At 38.1% G+C, this 20,449-nt stretch overlaps 1 protein-coding gene across 1 annotated transcript in view; it reads right to left on the bottom strand.

The window, feature by feature from the left end:
* The window catches only part of LRBA (LPS responsive beige-like anchor protein), a 769,624-nt gene that overhangs the window by 522,512 nt on the left and 226,663 nt on the right, over positions 1-20,449 (bottom strand). The window lies entirely within an intron of this gene.

The following is a 20,449-nucleotide window of genomic DNA, read 5'->3' as shown; positions in this document are numbered from 1 at the left end:
CATGTCATCTGCATAACGCAGGTCATTAATGAGACTTCCTCCAATCCTGATGCCCGTTCTTCTTCATATAGTCCAGCTTCTCATATTATTTGCCCAGCACACAGATCAAACAGGTATAGTGAAATGGTACAACCCTGATGGACACCTTTCCTGACTTTAAACCACTCAGTATTCCCTTGTTCTGTCTGAACAACTGCCTCTTGATCTACATACAGATTCCTCATGAGCACAATTAAGTGTTTTGGAATTCCCATTCTTCGTAATGTTATCCATAATTTGTTATGATTCACACAGTCGAATGCCTTTGCATAGTCAATAAAACATAGGTAAATACCCTTCTGGTATCCTGTGCTTTCAGCCAGGATCCATCTGACATCGGCAATGATATCGCTGGTTCCACGTCCTCTTCTAAATCTGGCCTAAATTTCTGGCAGTTCCTTGTCAATATAGTCCTGTAGCTGCTTTTGAATGATCTTTTGCAAAATTTTGCTTGTGCTACTAATGATATTGTTTGATAATTTCCCCATTCGGCTGGGTCACCTTTCTTGGGAACAGGCATAAATATGCATCTCTTCCAGTCAGTTGGCCAGGAAGCTGTCTTTCCTATCTCTTGGCATAGACAAGTGAGCACTTTCAGAGCTGCATCCGTTCGTTGAAACATCTGAATTGATAATCCATCAAACCCTGGAGCGTTGTTTTTCGCCAATGCCCTCGATGCAGCTTGGAGTTCTTCCTTCAGTACCATCGGTTCCCAATGTATGCAACCTTTTGAAATGGTTGAAAGTCAACTAATTCTTTTTGGTATAATGACTCTGTGTACTCCTTCCATCTTCTTTTGATGCTTCCTGCGTCACTTAATAATTTCCCCCATTGAATCCTTCACTATTGCAACTCGAGGTTTGGAATTTTTCTTCAGTTCGTTCAGCTAAAGAAACTCTTAGCATGTTCCTTGTTTTTGGTTTTCTATCTCTAGCTCTTTGCACATGTCATTATAATACTTTGTCTTCTCAAACAGTCCTTTTTGGTCTTCTGTTTGGTTATTTTACTTCATCATTTCTTCCTTTTGTTTTAGCTGCTCAACGTTCGAAAGCAAGTTTCAGAGTCTCCTCTGAGATCCATCTTGGACTTTTCTTTCTTTCCTGTCTTTTTAATGAACTCTTGCTTTCTTCATGTATGATGTCCTTGAGGTCATTCCAAAACTTGTCTGGACTTTGGTCATTAGTGTTCAACTCGTCAAATCTATTCTTGGGATGGTCTGTGAACTCAGATAGGATATACTCAAGGTCATATTTTGGCTGTCGTGGACTTGCTCTGATTTTCTTCAATTTCAGCTTAAACTCATATATGAGTGATTGATGGTCTGTTCCACAGTCGGCCCCTGGCCTTGTTCTGACCGATGATATTGAGCTTTTCCATTGTCTCTTTCCACAGATGTAATCAATTTGATTTCTGTGTATTCCATCTGGCAAGGTTCATGTGTATACTCGCCGTTTATGTTGGTGAAAAAAGGTATTCGCCATGAAGAAGTCATTGGTCTTGCAAAATTCTATCATTCAATCTCTGGCATCATTTCTATCACCAAGGCCATATTTTCCACCTACTGATCCTTCTTCGTTTCTGGCTTTCACATCCCTATCACTAGTAATTATCAATACATCTTGACTGCATGTTTGATCAATTTCAGACTGCAGCAGCTGATAAAAATCTTCTATTTCATCTTTGGCCTTAGTGGTTGGTGCGTAAATTTGAATAATAGTTGTATTAATTTGTCTTCCTTGTAGGCATATGGATATTCTCCTATCACTGACAGCATCAAACTTCAGGATAGATCTTGAAATGTTCTTTCTGACGATGAATGCAACACCACTCCTCTTCAGGTTGTCTTTCCCAGCATAGTAGACTATATGATTGTCCTATTAAAAAAGGCCAATAGCAGCCCATTTGAACTCATTAATGCCTAAGATATCGATGTTTATGCATTCCATTTAATTTTTGACGATTTCCAATTTTCCTAGATTCATACATTGTACTTTCCAGGTTCCGATTATTAATGGATATTTGCAGCTGTTTCGTCTCATCTTGGGTCATGCAACATCAGCAAGTGAAGGTCCCGAAAGCTTGGCTCCGTCCAAGTCATTAAGGTCAACTCTACTTTGAGGAGACAGCTCCTCCCCAGTCGTCTTTTGAGTGCCTTCCAACCTGGGGGGCTCATCTTCCAGCACTATATCAGACAATGTTCTGCTGCTATTCGTAAGGTTTTCACCAGCTAATTCTTTTCAGAAGTAGACTGCCGGTTCCTTCTTCTTAGTCTGTCTTAGTCTGGAAGCTCAGCTGAAACCTGTCCTCCATGGGTGACCCTGCTAGTATCTGAATACCAGTGGCATAGCTTCCAGCATCACAGCAACACGCAAGCCCCCACAGTACGACAAACTGACAGGAACATGGGGGTCGGTTCTTCTTTATTCACTGGCCAGCTTTCACATGCAAATGAGGTGACTGAAAATACCATGGCTTGGGTCTGGCACACCTTAGTTCTCAAAGAGATATATTTGCTTTTTAACACTTTAAAGAGGTCTTTTGCAGCAGATATGCCCAGTGCAATAAGTCGTTTCATTTCCCGACTGCCACTTTCAAGGTGTTGATTTTGAATCCAAAAAAAATGAAATCCTGGACAACGTTGATTTTTTTCTCCATTTATCATAATGTCGCTTACTTGTCCAGTTGTGAGGATTCTTTTATGTTGAGGTATAATCCATGAGAAGGCTGTAGTCTTTGACCTTCACCAGTAAGTGCTTCAAGTCCTCTTCGCTTTCAGCAAGCAAGGTTGTGTAATCTCCATATGGCAGGCTGTTTATGAGTCTTCCACCAATACTGATGCCACGTTCTCCTTAATATAGTCCAGCTTCTCGAATTATTTACTCAGCATACGGACTGAATAAGTATGGAAGGATACAAGGCTGGTGCACACCTTTCTTGATTTTAAACCATGCAGATCCCCCTGCTTTGTTTGAATGACTGCCTCTTGGTCTACGTATAGGTTCCTCATGAGTACAATTTTAAAAAAATAAATAATTAAGTCTTCTGGAATTCCCATTCTTTGCAATGTTATCCATATTTTGTTATGATCCACACAGTCAAATGCCTTTGCATAGTCAATAATGCATAGGTAAACTACTTTCTGGTATTCTCTGCTTTCAGCCAAGATCCATTTGATACCAGCAAGGATATTCCTTGTTCCATGTCCTCTTCTGAATCCGCCTTGAATTTCTGGCAGCTCCCTGGTGATGTACTGCTGCAACTGCTTTTGAATGTCTTCCAGCAAAATTTTACTTGCATGTGATATTAATGATATTGTTCAATAATTTTCACATCCTGTTGGATCACCTTTCTTTGGAATGGCCACAAATACGGATCCCTTCCAATCAGTTGGCCAGGTAACTATCTTCGAAATTCCTTGGCATAGATGAGTGAGCACTTTCAGTGCTACATCCCTTTGCTGAAACAGCTCACTAGGTATTCAGTCAACTCCTCAAGCCTTGTTTTTTCACCAATGCCTCCAGTGCAGCTTGGTCTTCTTCCTTCAATACCACCAGCTCTTGATCATATGCTACCTCCTGAAATGGTTGAATGTTGCCCAATTCTTTTTGGTATAATGACTCTGTGTATTCCTTCCACCTTCTTTTGATGCATCCTGCATCAATTTAATATTTTTCCCAAAGAACCCTTCAATATTGCAATCCGCTGCCTTGAATCTCTTCTTCAGTTCTTCCAGTTTGAGAAATGTTGAGCATATTCTTCCCTTTTTGTTTTCTAACTCCAGGTCTTTGTACATTTCATTATAATACTTTGTCTTCTTGTGCCATCCTTTGAGATCTTCTGTTCAGCTCTTTTACTTAATCATTTCTTCCTTTGCTTTAGCTACTTGACGTTCAAGGGCAACTTTCAGAGTCTCTTCTGATATCCATTTGGTGTTTTCTTTCTTTCCTGGAAACCCTGGTGCAACAGTGGTTAAGTTCGAATCAATCAGGCACTCCTTGGAAACTCTATCGGGAAGTTCTACTCTATCCTATGGGGTCACTATGAGTTGGAATTGACTCAATGGCAATGGGTCTTTTCTTTTTTCTTCTTTTTTTTTTTTTTTGCCTTCTTCAGGTATGATGTCCTTGATGTCTTCTGATAAGTCCTCTGGTCTTTGGTCATTAGCATTCAGTGGGTCAAACCTATTTTTGAGATGGTCTCCAAATTCAAGTGGGGTATATTCAAGGTCATATGTTGGCTCTCATGGACTTGTTTTAATATTCTTCAGCTTCTTGAGCTTGCATATGAGCAATTGATGGTCTGTTCTGTTATCAGGTCCTGGCTTTGTTCTGACAGATGATACTTAGCTTTTCCATGTCTCTCTCCACAGATACAGTCAATTTGATTTATATGTTTTCCATCCGGTGAGATCCACGTGTATAAGCACCCTTTACATTGTTGTAAAAAGGTATCTGCAATGAATAACTCATTGGTCTTGCAAAATTCTATCCAGTGTCATTTCTATCACCAAGACTAGCAGCGGGTCGGGGCTGTGCTGGTGCAGGGGAAGCTGCAGCACACGCTGCATGCCCAGCTGCAGGATGCACTGGCAGGACTGGGCCACGAGATCCACACCGGGGTCCGCACCCTGGCAGAGCAGGTACCTTGTCTGGCCCTAACAGGACCCCCACTCTGCCCCACCCACAGCCTGAAGCCTGGCCCCAAGCAGGGCTGATGTCCCACCCCCACCCTTTCCTGACCCAAAACCAGGCCCCCAGCACAACCTCCCCCCCGGCCCCCACTCATGCCCTGGCTGGCTCCTTCTACCATGTTGTGTCCCCAGCTGGAGGTGGGCATCGCCAAGCACATCCAGAAGCTCCTGAGCATCAGGGAGTCCATCCTGCCGGAGGACGTGAGTGCCCCTTCCTGCTTGCCACCGTTACTGCCTTGCCAGCTCCTTGGGTCTGGGATTGTGAAGGGGCTTAGGGTGAGCCCAGAGCTGAAGGTCCTGGGGTGTCAGAAGTAAATCCCCAGACTTTGGGCAAGGTATGCTGCCTCCTGTCCTTAGGCCATATATGTATCGGCTGCAGCAGGGAGGGCTGGGGCCGTGCAGCCAGGCAGGCCCGGGTACAGATTGCTGCCCTAGCCTCAGTGCCCTGTGTATACAAGCCAACTGGCCTCAGTTTCCACATTTGTCAACAGGGGTAATAATGCACACCTTTGATTGCATTAATTCATCAACCATTAATAAAGCACCCAGTTTTGGAAAACTTGGTGGCATAGTGGTTAGGAGCTATGGCTGCTAACCAAAAGGTCAGCAGTTCAAATCCACCAGGTGCTCCTTGGCAACCTTATGGGGCAGTTCTGTTCTGTCCTATAGGATCGCTGTAAGTCGGAATCGACTCAATGGCCATGGGTTTTTTTTTGGTTTTATGCCAGGCATTGGTTTTGGGGATAGATCAGTGAAGGACATGACAAACATCCCTGCCTCCCTAGTGTTCACATTCTAGTTTCCATAAACCTGATTCTAACGCATAGTGACCCCGTAGGACAGAGTAGAACCACCCCAGAGTGTTTCCAAAAGGACTGTAAATTTGTTTGTTCTGGTTCGAACCCCTGCTGAGAATTTGCATTTCCATCCCAGATATACTGAATCAGAGTCTACATTTTAACAAGATCCCTAGGTGATTCCTGGAAACTTGTTAGAAATGCAAATTCTCATCAGGGGTTCCAACTGGAACAAACTGGTTCAAAGTCCTGGTTTCCAAGGCTATAATCTTTATGGGAGCAGATTGCCGGGTCTTTCACCTGCAGAGGGGATGGTGGGTTCAAACCAATAGCCGAGTGTTTTAACCACTGCCCCAGCAGGGCTCCTTACGTTCTAGTAGGAAAGATGAAACAAGAGATGAATATATACATTTACACAGTGTGTTAGATAAGTGCTAAGGAGAAGGGGGTGGAAAGGGTCAGAGTATTTTTAGATAGAGTGGCCAGAGAAGGCCTTACTCGGAGGGTGACAGGTGAGTCAAGAGTTGGAAGAACCAAAGGAGGGAGCCATGAGGGTTTTTAGGGGAAGAGCATTCCAGGCAGAGGGGACAGCATGGGCAAAAGCCCTGAGGCAGGGCCATGCATGGTAGGTTGAAGGGCCAGTGTGGCTGGAGCAGACTGAGCAAGGGGGAGAGGAGGGCAGAAGGGGCCAGGTCATGTGGGGCCTTGGAGCCAAGAATTTCAAACGATGAACATATGAGCTCTGGGCCCTGTTTCCTGGGACTCAGGAGATGGTAACTCCTGGGTGATCAGGGCAAGGGAATAGGGGTGGGACCTGAGTTGGTCAGATCCAGACGTGCTCCCGCCCCCTTCCCAGGCCATTCTGCCCAACTTTCAAATTTCAGTCACCACTAATTACCAATGCATCTTGTTTGCATGTTTGATCAATTTCAGACTGCAGACATCGATACAGATCTTCAATTTCTTCATCTTTGGCATTAGTGGCTACTGCGTAAGTTTCAATAAATAGTTGTAGTAACTGGTCTCATTTATAGGTGTATGGATACTATCCTATCACTGACAGCACTGTACTTCAGGATAGGTGTTGAAATATTTCTTTTGGAGGATGAAAGCTATGCCATTCCTCTTCAATTTCTCATTCTAGGCATAGTAGACCATATGACTGTCTGATTCAAAATGGCCAATAAGAGTCCATTTCATCTCACTAATGCCTACGATGGGGCCCTGGTGGAACAGTGGCTAAGCATTTGGCTGCTGACCAAAAGGCTGGCAATTCAAATCTACCAGCCGTTCCTTAGAAACCCTATGGGGCAAATCTACTCTGTCCTATAGGGTCGCTATGAGTCAAAATCGACTTGACAGCAATGGGTTTTTTAATGCCTAGGATATTGATCTTTATGTGTTCTATTTCGTTTTTAACGACTTCCAATTTCTCTAGATTCATACTCTGTACATTCTACATTCCAATTATTAATGGATGCTTGCAGCTGTTTCTTCTCATTTTGACTCATACCACATCAGCAAATGAAGGTCCTGAAAGCTTTACTTTACCATGTCATTAAGGCTGACTCCACTTTGAGGAGGTAGCTCTTCCCCAAACTGCGTTCCAACCGGAGGGGCTCATCTTCCGACACTATATCTGACAATGCTCCACTGCTATTTGTAAGGTATTCACTGGTCGATTTTTTCAGAAGTAGACTACCAGGTCCTTCTTCCTACTGTGTCTTAGTCTGGAAGCTCTGCTGAAACCTATCCACCAAGGGTGACCCTGCTGATATTGCAGTAATGGTGGGAAGGCTTCCAGTGTCATAGCAACACACAAGCCAGCACAGTATGACAAACTGACACTTGATGGTTATATCATATAAATATTATAATATTAGATATCAGAAAATTTTTCTGTGTGAAAACTGAGAGACCAAGATAAGATACGGGTCTACTAATGACAAAGCCATCTCACTTATTACCAAGAGACAAATCCCACCCAGGCACATAGGTTTTTTTCTGCCTTACTCCTAAATATCAGCTGGGCAGCCAAGGATCAGCAGACATTTGAAAAAGGCTTCTTAACATGAATGACAGACACCAAAGCAAGCAAACAGGAAAAAGAGGATTCATATAAAACAGACAATATTTTTAAAGGGGGTAAAAAGACTTTAAAAGGTATAACTAATACCAAAACAGACAAATATTTCACTTAAAAAAGACAAGACAGGGACTTTGTTATTCACCACTCCTACCAAAAAAAACTCAGAAAACAAGAAAAAGCTCTTAGAAATTATATCAAACTGAAAAATTTCAGAAGTATTGAAAGGTATTTATTAGGAAAACCTCTCAGAAAATAATAATGAAAAAAATAGATAAGAAAGGATAAAAACTAATGAGGAAATCACTTTGGTAGTTCAATATCTAAGAGAATTTCTAGAAAGAGAAATGAAAAAAATAGAATGAAAGAAATAATTCTAGAAAATATCTTGGAACACAAGTATACAATTTTTCATACTGAAACAGTTTATATCCAGTATGAAAAACAATGAATTTAAAAAGACCCAGCCACATCAAGGAAAATCTAGTAACAATAGCAACAATAGAAAAAAGTTTTTAATGAAAAGTTTACAGAAAGAAAAAAATTTGGCAGGAAAAGGATTTACAGCTTATAATACCAATATCCAAACAAGCTATCATTCAAGTTTAAAGATAAAATAAAGACATATTCAGACATGCAAGGTTTTAAAACAATTAACACACATGCATTTTATCAAAAATTACAGGGGATGTGCCTCATCAGAACGAATACTGATGCCTCACGATCATCCTCCGTCCCCATTCTATTTATCTTATTACCACTAGATTTCACTTTTAACTGTCTTCCCCTACGTGAGGACAGGAACTTTGTCTTGTTCACTCCTATATTACCAGTGCTAGAACAGCAACCAGAGAATCTGCATACGTTTCAAAAAAGAAGGCTGTACTGGGACACAGAAGAACTGGGATTTTATCAAAAGAGAAGGATGAGGGAAATTCTAGGACGATGAAAAAAAAAAAAAAAGCCTCCCAAGATGACTGCTTTGTACAGACCTAATCAATTACCAGTCCAGATTGGAACAGGAAAATGAAGAATTCCAGGTGCTAAATTTCTAAGAATGATGATTGAACCAATAGATACCTCGTAGATTTTTACCGTTTAATAGAAGTTTTATGATTCCAGTGAAAAATGTAGAAATAAATTTTGAGGGGTACAAAAAAATTCAAGTAGACAAAAATGAGGAGAATTATTAATTCTGCGATGAAGGACTGAAAAATATGTAATTACAATATATTTCATAGCTCTACCATGAATACTGACATTGTCATAATAATCTAAATGCTAAATTTTGTTTAGGGGACAGAAAAACTGAGAGTATTCCAAAAGCTCAATCGTCATCTACCATATAAGATACCAGATAATGTATAAAATAGAAAAAATAAGAAGTACCATTCAAACATATAATTTAGAAATCTGGAGGTAAATGGAGCCCTCATGCCGCAGTAGTTAAAAGCTCAGCTGCTAACCAAAAAGTCGGCAATTCAAATCTACCAGCTGCACCTTGGAAACACCACGGGGCAGGTCTACACTGTCCTACAGGGTCGCCGTAAGTCAGAATGGACTTGCAAGCAACAGGTTTTGTTTCGTTTTATGGAGGTGGGTTTGGAGGTAATTTCTTTCAACTAAGAGATGTGAAAGTGACTGCTTCCAGAAAGCAAGAATCAAGAGAGAAAAAGAGTGTTGGGTCAGAGAACTGCTGTTCTCCAGTTTAAGTATTAGGTACATAAAAAAAAAAAAAAAAATATATATATATATATACACACACGTATATGTTTTACTTTGATGAAAAATAAAATTTAAATTAAAAATCATATGGTCAAAATGACTAGAACGAATAGAAATTAAAAATAATAAACATCAATTTTTTATAACTCAACAACAGGTATTTATTGAAAATTATTCTGAAATATCTCTAAATAATAGAATGCACATTCATGTTTCAAATACTGATAGCAAAGCTATAAAAATATGAATGTACCATAAATTAAGAATTTTTTTTTTTTAAGTCAGTGTTCTACATTCTACCAAATGAAATTAACTTTATTTTCTATTAGCAGTAAAATATTCTCCTTTTTTAACATTTTGATCTCAGGACCCAAACATAATTTAAATAAAGAAATGAATAACAATCCAAGTTAACAGTAACCTAAATTCATACCCGCCTGTTTCATTTTCTTAATAAAAATATAAAAATTTAAAGACTGCATTCTTCAATGAATACCCATATTAATTTTTAAGGTGTTATAGTTATCTATGTCTCTGTAAAATAAATCCAAACTGAATGAAAGTAGCTCCAATGACCTAAACAGGTGACAGAAACAATATTAGGAGTCAAGGGAGAAGGCCAGGGGAGGGAGCTCAAATGAGGAAGGGAGCATATTAACACACAACTGAGAAACACATTATACATAGGGCTAAAGGTCAAAACTAGACAAAATATGTTCATGGCCAAGATATAGTAATGTTAAATGCTCAAAGTAAACTACCAAGAGCTTTTCAACAGTGTTCTGCACTTTGTGTCAGCACTCTCTCAACAGCATATCTAACACAAACTTTAGTAACCACATACCGGAAAAGAACATAGCAAAGCGGTAACGGAAAGGTTGTATCTACTGTCTCTTCAGAAGGTAAAGTAAATCATACCATGGAATTGCACAATATAATATTATCCTTTTGAAAGTTTTAATTTTGTTTATTTTGTAACATACTCATCTAACATGTACATCTAACTTGTACAAATACTATGGCTTAGTTTGTAAGCAAAATATATATATACATGTAACTCTAAGATTTTACAAAAACAGAAAAGAAAAATTCTATCAAAGTCTGATTAGCAAATTATGCAATTTTTCATCACTTATTTTATACCTTTGAATACTTACCATGTGCAAGCAATTGAATAATGAGAAAGAAATAACTATTTACAAAATATAAAGTGAAAAGATTTAAAAATCCAAAAGTTAAGAAAATAATACAATCAATTATGCAAACGCTATAAATATACTTTTTAATTATTTGGAAATAATCATTCACAATTGGAATCGACTCGACAGCAGCAGGTTTTTTTAAATCATTCACAAACCTGATAACCCCAATGTTGTGTTCAGGCACACATAAAATTAACATATTTGCAAGTGCTTTTAAGTCTGTTTTTAAACTTTTCCAGGAAAAACATATTCTCCAGCCAATAATGGTCCTCCTAAAACTTCCAAACTGGTATCAATTTAGTGTAGTCAAGATCTTTCACTAATCAATACAGAAAGCTTGATTTCAATAAAGGTGACAAAAGTTGCTCTAACCCTTTCTAGCTACAAGCTCTCAACAGATGATCATCATTAAGCCTGTCTCAGGGCTCCACATTCAGGAGCTACATAAATGTGTCCTATTAGTACTTGGTCAGTCTGTTTGGCAACTCCGGTTCTCCAGACATATGGCAATTGCTGCCCTTTGAGGTCTGAAGTCAAGTCTTTAGGGAATCTCAAAGCCTGCACTGAAATTACAAGGAGTGTTCATTAGAGACTGCTGGAGGGGAAACATGAAAGACTTCCATTAAAATGATATAAAACAGCTAATTATTTTTAAGAGATTTTTAAACCATCTAATGTATTCAGATGTAATAAAAAGTATTTACCAACTGAATTCTTTTTAAAAGCACTACTTTCTAGACAGGGGGAGAAACAGCTTTCTTCATGTTTCCCATCCCCACCACAGCACACCTAACACATTCGTTTCATAAAAATGATCAAGATTTTGATACCGTAGGAGAAAAAAAGAATTATCTCATACCTCTAAATTCTTTCTAAAGACCACTGTCAACATTTTTCAAATGAAGGTACTTCAAGAGAGAAAGTTTTGTTTTCTAGTATTTAGTTTGAATTTTATACAATGTTATTTAAACTTAGGCATAAACATGTTTCTTTAGAGATGTTTCTTTTTTTTAATGTCTAGACACTTTTTAGCTTGAGAGACTATAACGGTTATTTATTAAGTTTCACAAAAAAAAATACTACAGAATTATTTATTTCAGTAACAAATCTTTATAAAATGCTACACAAAATTCATTAGCATGTCTCAGTCATTTCTTGGATCCACAGATATGCTGGTTTCTGACAGCCTAATTCCAAAAAGCAATTACAACCTTGGACCATATGTAAAAAGACAACAGAAAGCAAGTACATTAAGCCAGTTTAAAAGAATAAAAATCTAAAGAAAACAGATTACAAATGATTTATATGAATGCCTGGTGGTGAAGTTAATTACAAGTAACCCAATAAAATAGTGCCTTTATTATTGTACAGCAAGTAATAGCTCTAGATGAAAAAACCAGAACTCTTTTTGCTGACTTTTGCATGCCCAATCCCACAGCACACAACATTAAGAATTAAACATGCAGTAAATAAGCCATATAGAAAACAGCAGTTTTTAACTAAAAGCAAAATATCTCCTGCTGTTTAACCATTTAGGGTCTTCCACTCTGAACACTGACCACTGTAAACTGATACTATATTCTCTTAGAGTACATTCTTAAATTTAATATAAATTGAGATTTTATTTCAGTGTTCAAAGTTTTACTTCAAATTAAAAATATATAACTATAAAATACCATCACATTCATTAAAAGCAAATGAGGTATACTATCATATATTTATGCTATGATATAATAATGTCTTCAGAATTAAAATTTCCCAAACCTCATACATGGACCTATAAAGCTTTGGTTTCTGATTTTAAATGTATACTACCTAAGAAATATACATAGTTTGTTACAGCAACATCTTATAGCTGGCAAGGGTCACAACCTGTGTATGCACAGTGACTTTTTTGGTAAAGAAGAAAACCTGAGAGTCTTGAATGATTCAGTAATTCTTCCAAATATTTGTCAATGCACCTAATGAGATATTTTTGTTGGTAGATGCCGTCAAGTCAGTTCTGACCCATAGCGACCCTATGCACAAAAGAACAAAACACTGCCGGTTCTGTACCATCCTTACAATCACTGTTATGCTTGAGCCCGCTGTTGCAGCCACTGCGTCAACCCACCTCATTGAGGGTCTTCCCTTTTTCCGCTGACCCTGTACTTTACCAAGCATGATGTCCTTCTCCAGGGACTCACCCTTCCTGACAACATGTCCAAAGTATGTAAGACCCAATCTCGCCATCCTTGCTTCTAAGGAGCATTCTGGCTGTACTACTTCCAAGATAGATTTGTTCATTCTTTTGGCAATCCATGGTATATTCAATATTCTTTGCCAACACCACAATTCAAAGGCATCAATTTTTCTTCAGTCTTCCTCATTCATTGTCCAGCTTTCACATGCATATGATGCGATTGAAAATACCATGGCTTGGGTCAGGCACACCTTAGTCTTCAAGGTGACATCTTTGCTTTCAACCCTTTAAAGAGGTCCTTTGTAGCAGATTTGCCCAATGCAATGTGTCTTTTGATTTCTTGATGATTGCTTCCATGGCTATTAATTGTGGATCCAAGTAAAATGAAATCCTTGACAACTACAATCTTTTCTCTGTTTATCATGATATTGCTTATTCGTCCAGTTGTGAGGATTTTTGTTGTCTTTACGTTGAGGTGTAATCCATACTGAAGGCTATGGTCTTTGATCTTCATTAGTAAGTGCTTCAAGTCCTCTTCACTATCTGCAAGCAAGGTCATGTCATCTGCATAACGCAGGTTGTTAATGAGTCTTCCTCCAATCCTGACGCCCCGTTCTTCTTCATATAGTCCAACTTCTCGTATTATTTGCTCAGCATACAGATTGAAAAGGTATGGTGAAAGAATATAACCCTGACACACACCTTTCCTGACTTTAAACCAATCAGTATCCCCTTGTTCTGTCCAAACGACTGCCTCTTGGTCTAGGTAAAGGTTCCTCATGAGCACAATTAAGTGTTCTAGAATTCCCATTCTTCGCGATGTTATCCATAATTTCCTATGATCCACACAGTCGAAAGCCTTTGCATAGTCGATAAAACACAGGTAAACATCCTTCTGGTATTCTCTGCTCTCAGCCAGGATCCATATGACATCAGCAGTGATATCCCTGCTTCCACGTCCTCTTCTAAATCCGGCCTGAATTTCTGGCAGTTCTCTGTCAGTATACTGCTGCAACTGCTTTTGAATGACCTTCAGCAAAGTTTTGCTTGCGTGTGATATTAATGATATTGCTCAATGATTTCCGCATTTGATTAGATCACCTTTCTTGGGAACAGGCGCAAATATGGGTCTCTTCCAGTCAGCTGGCCAGGAAGCTGTCTTCCATATTTCTTGGCACAGATGAGTGAGCATTTCTAGTGCTGCATCCGTACGTTGAAACATCTCAACTGATATTCCATCAATTCCTGGAGCCTTTTTTTTCGCCAATGCTTTCAGTGCAGCTTGGACTTCTTCCTTCAGTACCATCGGTTCCCGATCATATGCTACCTTTTGAAATGGTTGAAAGTCAACTAATTCTTTTTGGTGTAACGACTCTGTGTATTCCTTCCATCTTCTTTTGATGCTTCCTGCGTCATTTAATATTTTCCCCATAGAATCCTTCAGGCTGATTCCAAATATAATTAAAATATAAATGTCCTAAGGCATGTTATGGATAAACATCACCATGTAGGCCATTCTTTGACCTACAACATAACTGAAAGGGTGATATGACAAGATACTTGATGACCTGGTTTTGCTGTACAAATAAATCAGGACTGATGAAACAAACAACCAGTAGTGCACCTCTTCAGGGTTATTATCACCGTATCAATTTCATCTCCATTAGAAAGACACACAGTATTAGCTTATTTTGCATAAATTTTTTTGGGGGCCAGTAACTTCACAAACTGGACTTTTTCTCCTCAACTATGGTAAAACGCTTTAAAGGTTGAAATCTTTATCTCTTTGAATCCTCAATAGTACTTAATTCAATTTGTCATATGACATAAACTCAAATGCTTGTTAAATCACAATCTAACATTGTTAGGTAAAGGTGGGGGGAGTGCCTCACTAAGAACGCTAGTGACCTTCAACACATTACTAGTTATTATTACTATTATCATTAGTTTCCTGTGGCTGCTTTAAACAAATTAATACAAACTGTTTTTTGTAGCTTAAAACAACCGTAATTTATTCTCTCGTAGTTCTGGAGGCCAGAAGTCGGAAATTCATTTCAGTGAGCCAAAATGCAGGTGTCCACGTGGCCGCTCCCTCTGGAGGCTCAAGGGGTGAATGTGTTCCTAGCTTCTATGTACCACTGGCTATTAGTATTCCTTGGCTGTGGCTGCATCTCTTTGCTCCATCTTCATCTTTACACTGACTTCTCCTCTGTGCGTCTGCCGCTAATCTGCCTCTCTCTTATAAGAATACCTGTGATGGCATTTATGGCTAGTCCAGATAATCCAGGATTGTCTCCTCATTTCAACATTCTTAACTTAATTCACATCGGCAAAGGCTCTTTTTCCAAATAGGGAGCATTCACAGGTTCCAAGGATTTGATGTAGATAATATTTTGAGGGGCCGTTTTCTGGCCTACTACACTAGAGAAACCAGATTAAAACAGCAGGAACAGCACATTAAAGAAAAGTGAACTATACTAACTAACCCACTACCATTGGCTGAAATAAAGCAGATTCAAAAGAAACACATTTTTTTAAAGCAAGAGCTGGGAAATAAAGCAAGTCAACTTCTACTCCAAGTGTTGGATCTACTGGTGATTGAGTTGTGATTACTTTTGTTTTCTGTTTCAGAAATTCAGCTGAATTTGCTAAGTGTAATGTCTACCAGACTACAGTGAACAAAAAGCTGGACAATTAGGCTACTCGTTACTAGCTGATCTCTGACATAGCAACTTCTACTAACCAGCCAAAAAGCAACACCAGCACTGTCAAACATCAAAGGGAATAAGGTAGCAATTCAGATCTGGTAAATGGAAAGCTGCTTCAAAAAAAAAAAATCGCCCCCCATAATTTTACTTTCTTACTGCCACTGACCAATCTCCTTTCATATTAACATAGTACTAGCAAACAGAATTCTATTCTCACATTTAGACTAGTACTTTTCACAATACAGTACCTTCTGAATAAAACCAAAACCAAACCAAGCTCGCCGTTAAGTCGATTACAACTCCTACTGACCTTAAAGGACAGAGTAGATCTACCCCGTAGGGTTTCCAAGACTGTAATTTTTACATAAGCCGGATGCTACGTCTTTCTCTCGTGGAGTGTCTCATATGTTTGAATTGCCAATCTTTTGGTTAGCAGCCCAGTGCTTAACCACTGCACCACCAGGGCTCCTTCACTTCTACATACCCCTACATAGTCTACCTCAAACAGCTAAGGAACTGACTGCTAGGAAAGCAAATAAATAACCTTCGGGGTTCTGATTCTTACTTCATTTAGGCCTCAATCAAAGTAGAATCTTCAGATTTTGTTAGAACTGTACATGCTTCTGGACTTTCATAGTATAAAATGGCTACTTGACTAAAAATAGCTGCCCAACTAAAAAATGCACAATAAATGGGATATGTGTGCAATTATTAAAAACACAGTAATTCTCCCTTCCTAAATTAGGCTTTTATATTCTCACCGTGCATGTCAGGGTACTAAAGTAAAATAACTTTTATCTCAGAACCAACTACAGCAAACAGCATGAAACTTTAAACAGAAACCAAAATTTTAATCTGGGTGCTCATAAGCTAGAACAGCTAATATTAATTCTGATAACTAAAATTCATTAAATTATTTATTTTAGAAATACACTATGGGAATAGCTGAGCCTTCACAAAGTTATCACACAGCTTGCTATTAAACAAAGGCAAGCAAAAAGCGTTGTATTTTAAGCTAGCCTTTCTATAATACTATTGCTTAGTTTTGCTTCATTCTTCCCCACGTGGGGAGAATGATGCAAAACTAGGCAATAGTAGATGAGAAACAGAGACCAACCTGCATTTGTAATTTCATTAAAATCAAAGAAAAATGCTCAGAATATTCCTATATGTGTATTCCTCCTTTTTCCTGACTCTCTTCCTAATTCCAAATTTAAGACTAGTTGTAAAGCGGTAGGGTGCCAAATTAAAGCACACTTTATTTTCAGATGTCTCCACACTCACAGGCTGACTTCCTGTCAGGAAGAGTTCCATTTCACTGAATACCCCAATCAGCAGGGAACTTGCAGAATTAAGTGCCAGTTGATATTACTTTGTTTTGCATTTACCACCCTTGAGAATAATGTTCAAAGATCTAGTTATATAGTCAGCATGGTATCATCCTTCTGACTAGACTGCCAAGCCAGGGGGTGTACTCCCTGTTCCACAAAATTTACCTTAAATGGTTGGGTTTTCTAAATCCTAGTGTGCTGGAGAATCAACAGGATGCCTTGTATTTCAGAATAAATCCTGCATCTGAAGTTGAATTATGCTTTTCCTTGGTTGTTGAACATTTGTAACAAAGCACTTTAAATTAATATTATGGAAAGGACTCCATACAAGTTCAAATAAAGATCCATTAAAAATGTTCATGAACTTATCAACCTAAATATTTTATATTAATAAATAAAAGGCAGTACGTTAGTCTCATTTATTTTTTTGATATATTTTTGCTGTAGTTTAAAAGCAAATGTTTCCACCCAGTAAAAGAAAGTCATCATCTGTTACAAAAATTTGAATAAATTAAAGCCATAAGATGTTTGCCAAAGTCAGCATAAAGTACAGCTATTAAACTTATTTCAGATATTTTAAAATGGTTAGTGCATCTAAGATTTTCATGACCAATTTCTATTATCTTCAACTACCCTCTCCAACTCCCACAGACTTCCTATTCATCCTTTAAAGGCCTAAGGTTCCCTCTTAAAAGGTCAAGTGTTTCTATTGCACACAAAATTAACACCGAGCATTTCAACATAGAATATCTGGGCTCTCAGCCTCTGTCCATTTTAAGGGTAAAGCCTTCACAACAGCTCTAAGGAAAACCTAGGTGATTACTCCCCTGCAATACTGGAAGCCTATTTTTTCAACCCAATTGTAAACTACACCCTCTTGATTCCCATCCCATTTTTAATCAAAAGGCCATAGGCACTGACAATAACAAAGCTCAGGGACAATCAATATATATCCATCAAATTTATATAAGTACATTCAAAAGATGAGGTATGGGGGGGTAGGTTTAACATTATGAAAATGTTAAAATGTTCAATTACATTGATCCTGGTTGGGTGATATAAATTAGCATAAAGAAGTCAATTGTCCCCAAAGCCTTATTTGCCCTGTGAAAAATGAAATGGAATAATACATCAAAGTATGTATTTCAATATTTAATACATTTTGCAAATTTGTTGCAATGCAAGCACCTTTTAGCACCTTCAAAGAAAATGGTGAGAATAAGTAGATACACATTTGTTTCTTTTTTGAAACTTGACATACAACAAAACGTTCATATAGTTAAGTAAATGCATCATCTTTAAGATTCACCATCATCTGTCACATTCTCTTTGTCAGCAGAAGCTATGATGCCTGCAACGGATGCGGGGCCATCTGAAGCAATGGCTTAAATGTGATAGAGGTAATTCTACAGATAGAGACAATTTTAAGCTCACGAAATTCATTTCTTCATAAGATGTCATCAGTAGTGCCTCCTTTCCACAGGGCCTTTTAAGACCCAAAGTTGATCAAATAAAAGGGATTTAGAATGTATCATTTTCTTCCCTCACAGTACAGGGTGAGAATTTAGAATTAGGGTGTGAAGTCAACCTATGAGGGCTAACTTGACTGTTTCAGGTAAAATTGAATACAAGTAAGACAATTATTAAATGGAATGGAGTCTGTTCTCCAACTTGAATCAAAAATTCAAGAATTAAATTTAAAGAGAGGAACCTACCCAAATGTAGTAAATACATTAATGGAGCCCTGGAGGCAGAGCAGTTAAGAGCTCAGCTGCTAACCAAAAGGTCGGCAGTTTGAATTCACCACCTGCTCCTTGGAAACCCTATGGGGCAGTCCCTACTCTATCCTATAGGGTAGCTATGAGTCAGAATCAACCCAAAGGCAATGGGTATGCGCCTAAAGGTGAACCTGGGTGGCACAAATAGTTAAGCTCTTGTCTACTAACTGAAAGGTTGGCAGTTTGAACCTACCCAGAGGAAAAGGAGTATGGTAATTAGCTTCCAAAAAGTCACTCCCATGAAAGCCCTACAGAGCACAGTTCTACTCTAAAACACATGGGGTCACAATGAGTCAGAATCGACTCGATGGCAACTAGTTTCATATTTGGTTTGTGTGCCTAAAACTGATAAGCACTGCAGACAAAATGGAGAATAAGAAATGATTTCCTGCCCACAAGGCACTTACAGTCTAATGAAAGTGGCAAAAATTATAATACATATGATGTGTTAAGATAGCTCTTATCTCTATAAATTTTACTCTTACCTTAGCACTTATCTATGAATTTAACCATAAAACTGTGTTACATTCAAAAATTCACAACTCATAACCCAATGTTGGCTAACAGCTAAAGAGAAGAATTATTATGATAAGAGTTGGAATTATTTTTACCCTAGCTTAAAATAAAAGCAAAGAAAACATATTGAGTGAGCATATCCTTTTAACATACTTTGGTGACAAAAAAAAAAAAAATGTACAGAGACTAAAGAAACCCCGAGAGTATGGCCCCCAGACATCCTTTTAGCTCAGTAATGAAGTCACTCCCACAGTTCACCTTTCAGCCAAAGATTAGACAGGTCCATAAAACAAAATGAGCCTAAAGGGGCACACAAGCCCAGGGGCAAGGACTAAAAGGCAGGAGGGAACAAGAAAGCTGGTAAAGCGGAACCCAGGGTCAAGAAGGAAGAGTGCTGACATATCATGGGGCTGTTAACCAATGTCATAAAACAATATGTGTACTAACTGTTTAATGAGAAACTAGTTTGTTCTGTAAACCTTCATCTAAACTACAATAAACAAAGAAAGCATACGGAGTTTAAAAAAAAAAACCTGTACATGTCAAAAACTAAGTTTTTCAGATCATCACAGAAAAAGAGCAAATTCACTTCTCTCATCCTTTAACTTAATGACTGCTCCTAAATATGCATGGATGAACTCATTCCATTTCCTACCCGCCCCTGCCCTTCACTGGAGTCTAAGGATCACCAAGGCAGAAGATTTTTTTTTTTTGTTTATTATTTTTAGGAATTGTCTTATATATAAATTGTTTTTCCAAAACACAGAGTTACTATAGATTTTAATGAAAAACTCTGGCCTTAGTCATCAGGGTCCTTTCTTGACTCTTAATGTTTTAACCCTATTAACCTTCTTACTACTGCTTCATATTTTTATTATATTTAGGTCTTGACTGCAAGCTGCCTGGAATCCTAGATATTCTCAATGGATAAATGAATGAATATATGGAGTGTCGTGCTGTCAAAGAACCTATTTAGCTGCATAAATATTAACAGTCTACTCCTAATATTTTCATTCATTTATTTCACAAATACTTACTGGAAATCTATTACATGTTAGGCACCGTATCAGGTGACAACAGCATACAGGTTAATTTAATCTTCTTTGGACCTCTTAAAAGTCCATAGCAGAATTTCATTTTTATAAATGTCAATAATAATATGCACAATTTCCAATTAATACAGAATTCGTTCTGTCCCTGGTTTCTAGCGTGCATGCTACATACTTGAACACGATTATCCAGAACATAAATTGCAAAAATACTGACCAAAAATGTAACTGTGATTCACTTAATCAATATTAGGAAATAAGTACATTACGATGTCAAAGTAGTTTAATTTGTTCTTAAACTTTGGGTTGATTGCACATACATATGTTTAAATAAAAAAAAATGTTC

Source organism: Elephas maximus, chromosome 13 (assembly GCF_024166365.1).
Source record: "Elephas maximus indicus isolate mEleMax1 chromosome 13, mEleMax1 primary haplotype, whole genome shotgun sequence".
NCBI lineage: Eukaryota > Metazoa > Chordata > Mammalia > Proboscidea > Elephantidae > Elephas > Elephas maximus.
This window is presented reverse-complemented; position numbering and strand designations above follow the sequence as displayed.